At 41.6% G+C, this 15,689-nt stretch overlaps 1 protein-coding gene across 1 annotated transcript in view; it reads left to right on the forward strand.

Moving 5' to 3' along the window:
* The first annotated feature begins 3,910 nt into the window (after positions 1 to 3,910).
* The window catches only part of DUSP2 (dual specificity phosphatase 2), a 53,927-nt gene continuing 42,148 nt past the window's right edge, over positions 3,911 to 15,689 (forward strand). Inside the window, exon 1 of the mRNA XM_056813741.1 lies at positions 3,911 to 4,172. The gene's annotated coding sequence lies outside the window, so the exon portion shown is untranslated. The remainder of the gene's footprint in view (positions 4,173 to 15,689) is intronic.

Here is a 15,689-nt window from a genome sequence, read left to right on the forward strand (position 1 = left end):
ATGAAGTAAGTGGAATATGGAAAACAATGTACAAAATGATTGCTATGATGTAAATAACAAAAAGGGAAATTACTGTTGTGTAATTATGATGAATAAGAAGTCTGACCCTGGAGAAGAGCTGATGAAATAAATGTCTCTCTCTTTTTTTTTTTTTTTTTGCAGAAGTGGAGGACTATGGGTATGGAATACTACATGTACTTTCACTTGATTGTTATACTGGGGTAATTTCACTGAACTGATTTTTCTCCCTCATTTTTATTTTTGGTTTAGGGAGTAACTCAGAGGAAGTGATAAGGATATACTTGAAAAGAAAAGTGCTGCAAAACAGAAGATAACAATCTATTTTTGCAAGTGAAGTTGACTACCTCTCAAAGGACAGTGGAGGAGTACAGGGGAGTGTGAGCAGATTGTAACATATTACAAACAAGGGATTTTTAAGGAAAAAAAGATGTTATCAAAGAAGTATAACACCAGAAAAATACAAAGGTGGATGAATCGTGTGGCAACAGTTAGAGATAATTCATTTGAAGGACGACCTTCAGAGTCCACAGAAATATCCATATAATGAGGGTAGGTTCCATAGTGGATGGAGTGCTGGAGTTAGAGTTCAAATCCTGCCTCAGCTACTTACTATCTCTGTGAATCTGGGAAAATCATTCAGCCCCTCAGTCTCAGTTTCCTCATCTATAAAATAAGGATAAAAAGAGCACTATTTCACAGGGTTGTTATAAAGATCAAAGGAGAGAACACATATAAAGTTCTTTATGAATGCTAGTTCTTATTATAATGATTTTATTTTTTTAAACCCTTACTTTCCACCTTAGAATCAATACTAGGTATTGGTTCCAAGGCAGAAGAACAGTAAGGGCTAGGCAATGGGGGTTAAGTGACTTGTCCAGGGTCACACAGCTGGGAAGTGTCTGAGGCCAGATTTGAACCTAGGACCTCTCATCTCTAGGCCTGGCTCTCAATCTAATGAGCCACCCAGCTGCCCCCTCATTATTATTATTAATAGCATGAGGAAGTCTACCAACTAGGTCGATCCCCTATAGTGAGTTTTAATTTTTTTATTAATTTATTTTAATTGGGTAAATTTTATTTATGTAATTAATTTAGAATATTTTTCCATGGTTACAAAAATTCATGTTTGAACTTTATGTTAAATTTGGACTCAGCTTACCTAGGGGAAGGGAGGCAAGTATTGAACAAAATGGCCAAACATGGATGGATCTTGACTTGTATTATTGAAAGGAATGCCCACATTAATGAGAATACAGATCCATTTGAGTATTGATTATAATCTGATTCTGCATTGTGATGTGGAGGTAGCTCCGAGTTCTCAAAATCCATGTCAGCATTATACTATTGTATCCCTCTCAAGTAGGAAAGGCTTTGAATATGAACCCAGGATTGGACTGGATGTTTTTTATTCAAAGATAAACCCAAGTTCCTAGAGGCTCATCATGGGTTAATAAGATTATAGTTGGTAGATTTGGCCATCAAACCCAAGTTCTTTGACTCTAAGTCCAGAACTCTTTCCACTATACCATTTTATTTCCATGAGAAGGTCAATTGCCAAGTGGCTCTTGATAGGAATCTGCACCTGGAGTTAGGAAGACCTGAGTTCAAATCAACCCTCAGACACTTACTAACTCTGTGACGACCTTAGGCTCTGTCAACTTTAATTTTCTCATCTATAAAATGGGAATAATAATACTACCTACCTCACAGAGTTGTTGCGAGGATAAAATGAGGTTGTTTTTGTTGTGCTTTGCAAATCTTAGAGTGCTACATCTTAGTTATTGTTTGTTGTTGTTGCTACCACCCAGTGATGAATTATTTTGGCCATGATAGTTCATGAAGTCCAGAGTGGAGATATTACTATCATTTTTACCAAGTTTACCTATCCCCAATGAAATCATCCATCTACAGACATATCTACTTTAAAGGCATTTTCCTTAATAATACTTATTATTTGCAGAGCACTTTACAATGTTATCTCATTTTATTTTCATCACAACCTTGAGAGATTGATGCTACTATTATTCCCATTTTACAGATGAGAAAACTGAGGCAGGTGGTGGTTTGCGTTTTCACTGGTTGTCCATCATGCCTAGGATGGTTTCCCTTACCTTGTTTCCTAAAGTCACAGCTAAAATACTACCTTCTATGGGAAACCTTTCTCAATATCCCTTAATTCTGGAACCTTTCCTCCACTGATTCTTTCTAATTTACCCTGTCTATAGCCTGTTCATATATGGTTGTTTACATGCAATCTTCCCCATTAGGCTGTGAGCTCCTAGAGAGCAGGGGCTGTCTTTTACCTTTCTTTGTACCCTCAGTGCTTGGCACAATGGCTGGCATTTAACAAATCAACTGATTGCCAAGTCTCACGCAGATCTTAAGGGTCTGAGGAGGATCTGAACCTGTCTTCCTGACTCCAGGCCCAGGTCTATGCACTCTACCATTTAGCTGCCTCCTTATTAGCAGTCCTGTGAATTAAATAAGAGAGCAAGTACTACCTTCATTTTACAGATGAGCAAACTAGAACTCAGAGAAATGAAGTGATTTGCCCTAGTCACATGGGTAAAAAGAACTGGAACTAGAACCTAGGTTTTCTGATTTTAATTCTAGTGTGCTTTCCATAATACCATGCTATCATGGGAGAAATGAATAAGAGAGAATCTAAAAGTAGGGAATTTATGGGGGCAGCTGGGTAGCTCAGTGGATTGAGTCAGGCCTAGAGACAGGAGGGTCCTGGGTTCAAATCTGACCTCAACCATTTCCTAGCTGTGTGACCCTGGGCAAGTCATTTAACCCCCCTTGCCTAGCCCTTACCATTCTTCTGCCTTAGAACCAATATATAGTGTTGATTCTAAGACAGCAGGTAAAGAGTTTTTAAAAAGTAGGGAATGTATGTACCTTATAAAGTTGTAAACATGCTGATTACAACAGGGCAGCTAAGTTGCACAGTGGATAAGATGGCCCCAGCCACAGGCAGCTCCAAGGGCTGGGGAGGATTCAGAAGGAACTGGGCTTGCAGACTGTAGATGAAGGGGACCCAGACAAAGTCCCCCAAAGTCAGCATGAAGCCAAAGCCATCATGGACGATGTCTATAGTGGTAAGAACTATCTCCTGTTAGGAATCAGAGCCTGAGAAAACAATTCCCTCATTTCCCTCTATTCCTCTTCACAACTCATTTCCCCCCACCCCCTTCCCCAAGACTCATCTCCCACCTGCCTCCCATGATTGTGAGAATGAATTGAGGTAATATGTGTAAAGCACTTAGCATGGTACCTTGCACAGGGTAGGTGCTTAATAAATGCTAACTGATAAGTGTAAGTCAGGAAGATTCTTTGTGAGTTCAAATCTGACCTCAGAACCTCATGGTGTGACCCTGGGCAAGTCACTTAACCCTGTTGGCCTCAGTTTCCTCATCTGCAAAAGGAGCTAAAAGAAGGGAATTGTATACCAGTTCAGTATGTTTGCCAAGAAAACTCCAAATGGGATGGTGAAGAATCAGACGTAACTGAAACGACTGAGCAACTACACATTCCATAGTTAGTTTCTCTACCCACCTACTCCTCCTAGCTCCAGCAAAGATATTCTCTAAACCTTAGCCTGCAATCTCCTACTCTGGTGCCCTTTGGCTGAGGATTCCAGAGCACTTTATGAGCTTGCTGGGCTACCTGAGTCAGAGAGGGGGAACATGAATTACTCCTCAATGGTTACCTCAAGTGGCCTCTGAATCTGTCTCCTGGATCAGATTTTATCCACTTCCTGAGTTCCCTTTACCAGCTCAACCACTGACTCACCATGTGACCACTGGTGACATCATTCTCCGCCTTTATCACATCATTCATGTTAAGGAACGGAGACTCTGAAATCCTTAGTGAGCAGAGGGTCAGCCTGGCCAACATAGGCCTCAGGTAGAAACCTGGGACCTTGAAGTCCACTAAGTCCATGAGATGTTCAGTCCATTCTCCACTTTCCTGTTGGCCAGTGGGTTGTCTGTCCCATTCACTGGGCCTTTATCACTGTACAGAGATCTTGTTCAGAGACTTCCCGGTGCCAAGCTTTCCATGGTCTATTTGGCTCTCTTGCCCTGCATGAAGAGCCGGGCAGCTCCTTAGAAGCTGGATTCTAAAAACCACAGGCAACCTTTCACATGGTCAGTGGATTGATAAACGTGTGTTCAGTGCCAGTAACTGCGCTAAATTCTGGGGCTGCAAAGAAAGGTCAAAGAACTCATGATCTGATGGTGGGGAAGGAGGGAAGAGGAGGGACAACCTGCAAACAGTTCTGTGAACAAGTTAAATAATCAGCAGAGGGAAGGCTCAGGAGCCCCGACACCCAGAGCACTATAAAACAACTTCCTCTCCCTCCTCACCTTGTTTCCTTAAAGTCTAATCTGATTAAAATTAAGAGGAACTGAGAAAGAGTTCCTGTTGCAAGTGGGATTTTAGTTGTGACTTGAAGGAAGCCAGGGGATGAAGAGGAGGAGGAGGAGGAGGGAGAATTTCATGCATTAGAGGCGGCTGATGAAAATACCTGGAGTCAGGAGATGGAGTGTTCTGTGTGAGGAATAGCAAGGGCTGTGAAGCATAAGGAGAATGAACAAGTTGGTAAAGGTGGCTAGGTGGTGAGAAAGCACCAGGTCTAGAGGCAGAAGGTCCTGGGTTCAAATTTAGCCTCAGACACTTCCTAGATAAATCCCAGATACTTCCTAGCTGGGTAACCCTGGGCAAAATCACTTAAACCCCACTTGTGTAGCATTTACCACTCTTCTGCCTTAGAACCAATAGTTTTAAGGCAGAAACTAAGGGTCTTTAAAAAAATTGGTGGGGGAAGTTAGAGAGGGCTCTACAAACCAAATTTGATCTAGGAGGTGACAGACTGCCAGGGAAGTTTTTGGGGAAAACATGGCCAGACTGTGCCTGGAAATGGAGTGGAACAGAGTTTGGCAGTGGAGCAGAGGGTGGATTGAAGCAGGAAGAGAACTGGGGTTGGCAGAGCATGTGAGGTGAGAAGTACCAGGATGGAGGCAGTGTCAGAGGAGAGTTGACCTTACTATGGGGATCATGGATAATAAATAAATGAGTGTAAATACTCATTTAAGAAGGGTATAAGACTTCCCATCGATAGGGAAACAACTAAATAAATGTCATTGTAATGGATTATTATTTTTATGCCATAAGAAACAAAGAATATGGAGAAGTAGAGAAAAATGAAAAGTCATATGAGCCGATGTGAAGTTTAGTAAGTAGTAGGGCAGCTGGGTGGCTCAGTGGATTGAGAGCCAGGCCTAGAGATGGGAGGTTCTGAGTTCAAATCTAGCCTCAGACACTTCCCAGCTGTGTGACCCTGGTCAAGTCCCTTTACCCCCATTGCCTAGCCCTTACCATTTTTCTGCCTTGGAACCAATACTTAGTATATTGATTCTAAGACAGAAGGTAAAGGTTTTAAAAAAAGTTTAGTAAATAGAACCAGGAAGACTGAATGCTATGATTACATCAATATAAAAGGAAATGAAAATAATGAAAAATCCTGAAAATGTTTAATTATAATAATCATGCTTGTGTCTGAAGAATACTCCTCCCTCCCTTCTTTGAAAAGGTAGGGGAGGATTTCGAGCATGTAACATTTTTTTTTTCCTATTGACTGGCTTGGTTATTTATGTTGTTTAGTTTCACCCAACTGCTCTTTCTCTTTTGTATTCTTTGTCACAAGGGATGGCTTTCTGGGGAGGTCACGGGGTAGTCTTTGGAAGTGAAGCTGATGTAAAAACAAAGATATCAATAATTTTTTCTTAATTCAGGGTATATTCAGTCAATAAACAAACATTTGTTAAGTACCTAATATGTGCCGGGCATTGTGCTAAGCTCAGGGGATATAAAAAGAGACAAAAGACAGTCTCTACCCTTAAGGACTTACACCCTTCCCCCCCCCTTATGTTTTTCATCTTTAAAATTTTTTTTATTTAGTTAATTTAGAATATTCTTCCATGGTTACAAGATTCATGTTCTTTTCCTTTCCTCCCCCTAACCCCCTCCCCTACTGGGTTTTACATGTGTCTTTGATCAAAACCCATTTCCATATTATTGATACTTGCACTAGGTTGATCATTTAGAGTCTACATCCCCAATCATATCCCCATTGGCCCATGTGATCAAGCAGTTGTTTTTTTTCTGTGTTTCTGCTCCCACACTTCTTTCTCTGAATGTGGAGCGCATTCTTTCTCATAATGGTCTTACAATCTAATGGATACAAGATGTATGCCTTTACTTTGGGGTTACTCTTAGTCCCCTTATTTGAAGAACTGATGCTTCAGGGTACAACAGCTTGATCTAGGCCACTTCCTGGTTCTGGATGACCAGAAGATGCTCAGAATCAGATTCATTTTATTCAAAGTTGAGCTGGAACCTACTGAGAGAGCCAATTGTTACATTTTCAGCATGAGCATTTATACTTCTGGTATAAGCAAATACTATAAATCAGCTTGGCTTATTGATCTGTTGATTTATCCAGATCATAAAAAGTGATGAATATGATGTTAATAATTCAGATTAAACTTAAAAGCGTGTTGGACATACCCTCCCACCTCGAGGTCTGGTTGTTAAAACATTTACCAATATACCCTTGGTTTTATATGGAAGGGAAAGAAGGAAATTGGATGCTCTAGTTGATAGCTCTGGGGTAAGTAAATTGGATTTACTTTTGAATATGCCATTTGTGGGTAAGCCAGATGTAGTTACTCATGGAGGTTAGAAGAATTCTTGGAGCTGTCCTCATGGATCAGTGACATTAGGTGAGTCTATCTGTATATCCCTCATGGGATCATAGATCCAGAGCTGGGAGGACTCTGAGGAGGCATCTAGTGTAACCCTTTCATTTGTAGATGAGGAACCGAGGCCCAGTGGTAGCTAAGACTCTTGTCTACTTTCATGAGTATGAGAAAATGGGAAGGTCAAAACGGAGTCTGATAGGACATAAACTCCTTGAGAACAGAGGTTGCTCTTATTTTTGTCGTAGTTTGTCTATTGCCTATCACGCTATTTGGGACATGACTCATTCTCAGTCACATCTGACTCTTTGTGACTCCTTTTGGAGTTTTCTAGGCAAGGATAGCAGAATGGTCTGCCATTTCCTTCTGTAGCTCATTTTATGGATGAGGAAGCTTTGGCAAATACAGTAAGTGATTTGCCCAGAGTCACACAGCTAGTAAGTGTCTGAGGTTGGATTTGAACTCAGGTCTTCCTGGCCCCAGGCTCAATCACCCTATTCACTATACCACCTGGCTGCTTGGCCCTTAACAAAGTAAGCCCTTTAACAAAAGCTTCTAGAATTGAATTCAGTCAGTCAGTAAACATGTATCGAACACTCCTATGTGCCAGGCACTGGGCTAGGCAAAACCCATTTTGACATTACAAAGAGAGCTTTGATAAAAAGAGGGCAGCCATTACTGTTCCCATGGGGGAAGGGGAAGTAGGAAGAAGGTCAGCATGCAGAGCCCCAATCCAGTTCAGTTCAGTAGGTCTTTATTAATCATTATGTTCCGGCTGGTGATAAAACAAAAACAAAACAAAAAACCATCCCTCTCCTCAAGGACCTTACATTCCTCTGGGGGAATCTTCCCAGGGATTTCCCTGTTGCTAGGCTCTGGCTCAGTTTCTTTCCTAAACCTTCTACCTTCATCCCCACTCCCCAATATTGGGCCATATAGGAAAGCAGGGGTGCTGATTGGCCTTACATACATATTCACTTGGGCTTCCCACACCTAACAAGCCTGAGGCTCGTGGCAGCCTGCTGTAGGTTTTCATCTCCTAGGACATTTTAAACCATAAAACTGAAGGGATGGGAGGTCTTGAGTTCAAATTTGACCCCAGACACTTTCTAGCTGTGTGATCCTGGGCAAGTCACTTGACCCCCATTGCTTAGCCCTTACCACTCTTCTGCCTCAGAACCAATACACAGTACTGATTCTAAGACGGAAGGTAAGGGTTTAAAAAACAAAAAACAAGAACAAACAGAAGGGCCAAGATCTAGAAGAGAGATTCAAGGCCATTTAGTCCAAATCCTCCTGCAGGTGGAAAAGTTGAGGCACAGAGATATGAGATGATGTGCCAAAGGACACGCAGCAGGTGTATAAAAGAGAATCTGGGTCAAATATCCTGCACACCCCGTTTTCTTCAGAGTCTGTTTTTTTCCAACTCAGAGCTGTAACTGGGTGTAAGGATCAGTGCTTTGCCCTTAGGTGACAAAATTTAAGACCCACCCCCCCGTAATTCTCATATTCTTTCATTGGATTGAAATAAAATTGAGTTTGTCAACTAAAATAAAGAGTTGGGACTCCTACCTTCCACCCTTAGGTGAACTCTTTCCTCATCTGATGTTTTCCTCCTCCCTCCTCTGATGGTGAGCAGGGGCTGATGCCCCACCATCTCTGGCACCCCATCATAGGATCTTATGTTCTGAGGACTGAGGCCTCTCCTCAGCTGAAACTTCTTTAAAGGTTCATTTGAGACCATCTTTTTTTCTCTTCTCACCCTGAGTTGGTGAATTGGACAGTGGTAGTTATGTCCATAGCCCAGCCACCTTGTTTGAGGGAGCCCAGGGGGCATCACCCGGGCAAGGGAGTCTAATCCAAGAGTTAGTGGCAACATCTCTAAAGAAGAGACTGGATGAGAGCCAGGGTTTTGTTTGTTTGTTTAGTTCCTCAGCAAACATTGTTTACCGGTGTTTATGCCTGCTGAGCATCCTGGGAAGATGTCAACATACTGCCATTGGGTAAAGAAACCGGTCGCTATGCTTTGGCCACTCAAACGTTTGTAGGAAATGAAACAAAACTTAGCACAGCAAGCTTCTGGACCAGAGAGGCCACATGCTCCAGAGGAAAGAAACCGGTTTTTGGAGTGAGGGGGGAAGGGAAGGGAGAGAAAGAGGAAGAAAGTCAGCACTCAAGTGCCTGATATATGTCAGGCTTCATGTACTAAATGCTTTATAAATATTATTTCATTTGATAACAGTCAGAGATCTTGGGTTCAAATACTGCCTCAGTTACATATTACCTGTACGAATCGTTTAACTTCTTAGCCTTGATTTCTTCACTTTGTAAAAGGAGGACAAGAAGAGCATCTTCCTCCTGGGCCCGTTGTATGGATCCAGTGAGATACTGTATATAAATCACTTTGCAAATCTTAAAGGGTTGTATTAATACATTATCTGTGTGACGGTGAGCAAGTTGCTCGACGTTTCTCCGTCTCAGTTTCTGCATACATCAAATGAGAGGGAGGGCACTCAGCCATCCCTTCAAGTCCTGTCCTGCTCGGAATCTCCCATCCTATGATTTGGGATGTTTTGGTTTTAGTAGACCTGTGAATGTATTGATTTAGGGAATTCCCATGGAGGCAGATTCAACTAAAAAAGGTCTGTTTTGCAACTCCTGGTCTTAGGACACAAGGAGGTGAAGCGCCTGTCCCAGAGTTACACCAATATTCAGCAGAAGCAAGGCAGGTGCCTACATCTGCCCAACTCCAGGACCAGCTCTCTCTTCTGCCGTCTTGCCTGGCTGATGCTGTGATTAGCCCTCAAGTTTTGAGGCAGTTCTGGGAACCCAGGACTAAATATAGGCTCTTGGCTGCAATTTGGGGTCTGATCCTTTTACCAGTATGTGTGACTATATATACATACACACACACACAAATATTTATATGCACACATATATACCCCATGTATTAAGATATATCTCAATATATATCTCATACATCAATTGCCATTGATCTTTTTATGTCTCTACCTTTTCTATACATCCTTTTAGGGTATAATGAGTGTTAAGGGAAGACTAGCATCTCTGGCAGGAGGGCTTGCTGAGTTCTTTTCAGGGCTGCTCATCCACCCTGGGTGTCTATCTTTTGCCCAGCTCTCACCTGTGGCTCCAAGAAACTGTACCATGTACAGTGAGTGGCTGCACCCTGGTAAAACTTTCTTGGAAGATGGGCTAAGTCAAGTTGAGGATGTCCCATGGGCCACAGACTCATTGGTGAGTTAGTGGGGTGTCTACCCCAAGCACGGGAAGATTTCCCCTGGTGGAATGGTCACATGAGAACAATTTGTTCCAGTGACCATGAAGACAATGGAAGCAAGTGCTGTGAAGATCCTAGAGCTTAGTTAGACATCAAAGAAGCCAGGGTCATTCACTGCACCCTGGACCATTGCCCGTCATCCTAACTTTTGTCCTGCCACTGGACTTTGGTGACTCTGGAAGAGAAAGTGAGGCTGACAACTTTTGCCTCACTTCAATCCAATTCACTTAAAAAAAAAAACCCTTACTTTTTTTCTTAGAATTCATACAAGTATCAGTTGCAAGACCAACAAATGGTAAGGGCTGGGCCAGTGATATTGAACCTTTTAGAGGGGGGAGTGATATCCTCATGTGCTCATGGAGAGGGGGTAGGGAGCACCCTGGCCCCACATCCCTTGGGCTTTCTAGTAATTAAATCTGGTGACCTTTGTGCTGGGGTGATGGCAAGTGTGCCCACAGAGTGTGAATCTTGAAATTTCTCATTGTGAATGTTAAAAATTTCCCCATTGGGGAATTCTCCATTGGAACAATTCCCTATTGGGACTATTCCCCATTTTAAACAGTGAAGCTACTTAGATCTAAAATGTGAGAACTCTACTTAGATCAGAAATGTGAAGACCTCTACTCCACCCATACTTAAGCCATGCCTATTTTTAGAATTAATACAAAGGGGTGCTAAGTACCTATAAAGGTCAGCCAACTTGTGAACTTACAAGGAGCAAAGAGGAAAAAACTTACTCAGATTCTAGCCTACTCAGGTGTGGATTACTAAAAGGATAGTCTACTCAGGTGTGAATTCAGAATGGGCTGTCCTTTGGAAAATGTTTACTGTGATTGGTAGATGGAAGAACTTAGGGGAGGTGACATAGGAGAAAACCCCCTATGTAAGAAAAGGACAGGCTGTTGAAAAGGAGATATACCCAGGCTCTTGACAAAGAGTCTCTAAGGAGGTTGTTGAGAGAAGGACAATCTCTAAGGAGGTCTCTCAAGGGAGGCTGACTCTGTCTCGAACTCCCTCTGGGGAGACTCTGTCCCCCTGAATCCTTGCTTAAACAGATCTTATGGTGAGTGATTAAGGACTGACTGATCTTTTCTTTAAGGGCTTAGGCCTGGGTTGGCCAGGGCTGCCTGGGCCGGCCTATTCTTTTCTCATTTATTTCCTTTTTTTCTCTCTTTCTCTCTTTCTTTGATTCCTCATTGTATTATTAATTAAATTCTCTATAAAACCCAGTTGACTTGGGTATATTCATAATTGGGAATATTTCCCTGGTGACCACCTTATATTTGATTTAAAACAAGACACTGTAGTGAAAACATATTTTCTGCGGTCACAATTTACTCACCCACTCTTATATCTACTACAATTTATATCTTCCACTATTTTACTCACTACAATTTACAACCTCAACTATTTTAACTCTCACAGTTTATGACTCCCACTCTTTTAAATGCCACAAGAGAGAGCTCTGAGTGCCCCTCTGGCACACATGCCATAGGTTTATCACCAAGGGGCTAGGCAATTGGGATTAAGTGACTTGTGCAGAGTCATATAGTTAGGAAATGTCTGAGGCCAGATTAGAACCCTCATCCTCCTGCCTCCAGGCCCATCATTCTACCTATTGAGTCACCTAGCTGTCCCTAAATCCAATTTGCTCGTGAGGCAAGACATCACTGCAGGAAATCATTGAAAATTGAGATGTCATTGTCTCTGAAAACAAAAGTCAAACAATAGCAATAACACCCCCTGTGAACTCAAGAACAATGATTTTATCCTATAAAACCCTTCTTTCTTTGTCCAGGATTGGCCTTACACATAAGGTAGGAGTTTAGAATATAGTGATAATATTTGGCTCAGTTTCCTGTATCTCTTTTTTGTGGGGCTTAGTCCATCTGCCCATCTAAAGCTGTAAGTTGTAGGGTACAGAGAATCATGGGACTTAGAGTTGGAACATCCTTTAGAATTCAGTTAGTCTACTTCACTTTATAGATGAGAAGACAGACACCCCAAGCAATGACTTGCTCAAGGTCAGACAACAAATTAGTGGTAAAGTGAAGTCAAATTCAAATTTCCTTAACTCTCAGTCCTAAGCTTCTAGTCCCAGCTCTACCATTAATTCACTAGTTGACTTTGCTTCATCTCTCTTGTCCTCAGTTTCCCCAAGTAAAAGATGAGGATCTTGGGTTGGATGATTTACTTGTCTCCTAGAAGGATTTCCAAAGGCACTGTCTTTGCTGGCACTGTCTTTGCTGTCATAACAGATGAGTTTTTTTCTTTCCTTCTTTGGCTTTGAATAGCCTGTCGTATAAAAAAGCAGCGGAAGTAAGTTAGGGGTTTGTTGGAGTCAGCTTGAACCAAGGAGAGAGCTGATTGTTAAATTTTCATTGTAAGCCTTTATAGCTTGGAAACTGCAAATAATACAAATCAGAGCTTGATGTGTTGTTTTGTTGATTATCTAGATGTTTAAAAAGTGATGGAGAAAATGTTCATAGTGCCCATAAAACCTAAAACTGTGTTGTGGTATATTTCCCTCCTGGGGAGCCTAGTGGTTAAATCTTTAACAGTACTGGGTAGATGGGCAATTAGTAGCAAACTAAGTTGGGGCTATGGTATGTGGGAGAGACTGTTCTAGAGTGGATGGGTGGGTGGGTCAGGAGTGCTAGAGTATAGTTTCCTCTTTAAAAATACATAAAACCAGACAGTTCCAAGCTGTCACGTAGCCCCATTTCCCTGGCTGGCCCTTGCCCTTCTGCCTTAGAGGGTTTCAAAAAATACACTGAAACCCCACAACCTGTCCATGCCCGTTAGCTTGCTCGTCTCCTCACTGCCTCTCCAAGCTGATAGGGCTGCTGTGAAGCTTAAATGAGGGGATGATGGATAGAAACGTATTGTGAAATTTTACAGTTGTCTCCAACCACATTTGGCAGCCTTACAGGAGGGGCTGGACAAGAGGAGCAGGTGATTGTCATCACTGGAGAAAACATCCCAATCAGCAAAAGCGCAGGTCTGACTGCACATTGGACAATACATACGGGAGCTGTTGTCACTGCCACATCCGTCGTTTCACAAGTGCTGGCGCTTATTTTGTTAGAATGAACATGTCCCCTAATGAGCTTGGCAGCAGTTATGACAGAATGCCTCCTGTGAACTGGGCTTGAAAGGAACTGGCAAATTGAGACATGGGGGAGGGAACTTTAGGGGACAGCAAAGTACATTTTTATGGTGGTACAAGCATGAATTCTCTTTGTGAGAGGCAATTTCATGGATCAAACAGTGCTATATTAGATTTGGAATCAGAAAATCTAGTTTGAATCCTGTCTGTTATTTATTGTTTGTTCGACTTTGGACATCTAGGTGGTACAATGGATAAAGCTGGGAAGAACTGAGTTCAAATCCAGACTCAGACACTTATTGTGTGACCCTGAGCAAGTCATTTAACCTCATTTACCTCAGTTTCCTCATTTGCAAAATGAGCTGAAGAAGGAAATGATAAAACATTCCAGTATTTTTGCCAAGAAAACCCAAATGGGGTCATAAAGTGTTGGACTTGAATGACAACAACTTCCCCTCTCTGGGCCCATTTCCTCATTTGCAAAATGAGGGGAGAATTAGATAATTTAATTCTGATTATTGAGACCTCACTATGTCTCTTTAACTTTGGTTTTTCACTCTGGCAAGTTTTTGCCCTGAAAATGAACTTATACTCGACTTCTCTCCTCTCCTTTCTGCTCCATGCCTGCTTGTTTATTCCCCAGCCTCACCACCTTCCACCTCCTGCTTTCATCAGTCATTCATCTACATTTATTTAGTTTAAATTTGGAAAATTTTATTTAATTAATTAATTTAGACTATTTTTCCATGGTTACACGATTCATGCTCTTTCTCTCCCCTCTTCCCACCCCCTCCCATAGCCAACACACAATTCCACTGGGTTTTACATGTGTCATTGATCAAGACCTATTTCCATATTATTGATGTTTACACTAGGGTGATCGTTTAGAGTCTACATCCCCAATCCTATCCCCATCAACCCATGTGATCAAGCAGTTGTTTTTCTTCTGAGTTTCTATTCCCACAGTTTTTCCTCATTCAGCTACATTTATTAAACACCTACTATGTGTTGAACACTTGCTATGCTGTGGAAACACAAAGAAAAGCCTAAAGTAGCCTCTGCTCTTAAAGTCCAATAGAAGCTGAAACTGAATGAATCCTGCCATTGCTCCTGGCAAGGCCTGTCTGGTGACTGACTGACTGCTCTGTTGTTCCCTTCTCCAGTCCTGTAATTTTACAGACCAAGACACACTTCCTTGGCCACCACTTCCCTGTACAACTAGGTCCTGATTGGTGAGAATAATGAATCCTCTAAAGTCGTGCCATGTATTAAAAAAGGCACTAGTTTAAATTAGAATTATGTAAAATATGAACATTGTTGTAAAAATACAGAAACATGATGGAATTTGAATGATGGACCAGTCTAAGGGAATTACTATTCCCATTTATTGGGATCTGGGCGCCTCTCTTTTTTGGAACAGAAGGTCCTTGATGATTGCTACAATTTTAATAGAATTTCAAGATTTACAAAACTTTGCATGTTATCACATTTGCCTTGAGGGTAAGTGTCTCTTATATTTGTATTTATTTTCCCAGTGCCAAGGCTAGTACCTCCTACATAGTAAACCCTTAATAAATGCTCAGTCACTCTTCCATTCATTCATCTCTAATCCCTTGTGGCTCTAAATCTCTGATTTTGCTATTTTTAAGGTCCCTTCTGCCTCTAGTAATGCTGTTATTTGAGCAGGCTCCCATGCTAACAGTTTAAACACAGGACAAGAGACATCAGCTTTGTTGCCCTAAGAAAGAATCATTAAGAAGCTCACATTTTGGGGTCCTCACAGGCAGGGAGACAACATAGTATATTGAATAGAGCACTCCACTGGAAGTCAGGAGACCTGGGTTCAAATTCTACTTTTGTCCTGATTAGCTATGCCATTTAACTTTTTTTTTTAATTTTAATTTTTTTAAACCCTTACCATTTGTCTTAGAATCACTACTGTGTATTGGTTCTAAGGCAGAAGAGCAGTAAGGGCTAGATAGTGGGGAGCAAGGGACTTGCCCAGGGTCATACAGCTAGGAAATGTCTGAGGTCAGATCTGAACCTAGGACCTCCCATCTCTAGGTCTGGCTCTCAATCCACCAAGCCACCCATCTGTCTCCTTAACTTATTATTTTTTTATTTATAAATTATGTATATTTTATTTTATATTTAGCAAATCATTTAAACTTAATTTTATTTCTGTGGAGATAACAATACATTCACTGGGGCAGCTAGGTGGCCTAGTGGATAGAATGCCAGACCTGGAATCTGGAGGACCTGGGTTCAAATTTCATCCCAAGCACTTCTAGCTATGTGACCCTGAGCAAGTCACTTAACCCTGTTATGTTGGGAATTTGGTGAGGAAAGAACAAGAGGGAATATATAAATAATTCAGATTTATTGGTTGGGGAGGGGAGGAAGGAACAGGGGTTTTAGGAGAAAATTATACTAGTTATCTTAAGATCTAATGTCTATAAACTATCAAAAACCATCTTTCTAAGCTAAACAGTGATTT

This window comes from Monodelphis domestica, chromosome 1, assembly GCF_027887165.1.
Source record: "Monodelphis domestica isolate mMonDom1 chromosome 1, mMonDom1.pri, whole genome shotgun sequence".
NCBI lineage: Eukaryota > Metazoa > Chordata > Mammalia > Didelphimorphia > Didelphidae > Monodelphis > Monodelphis domestica.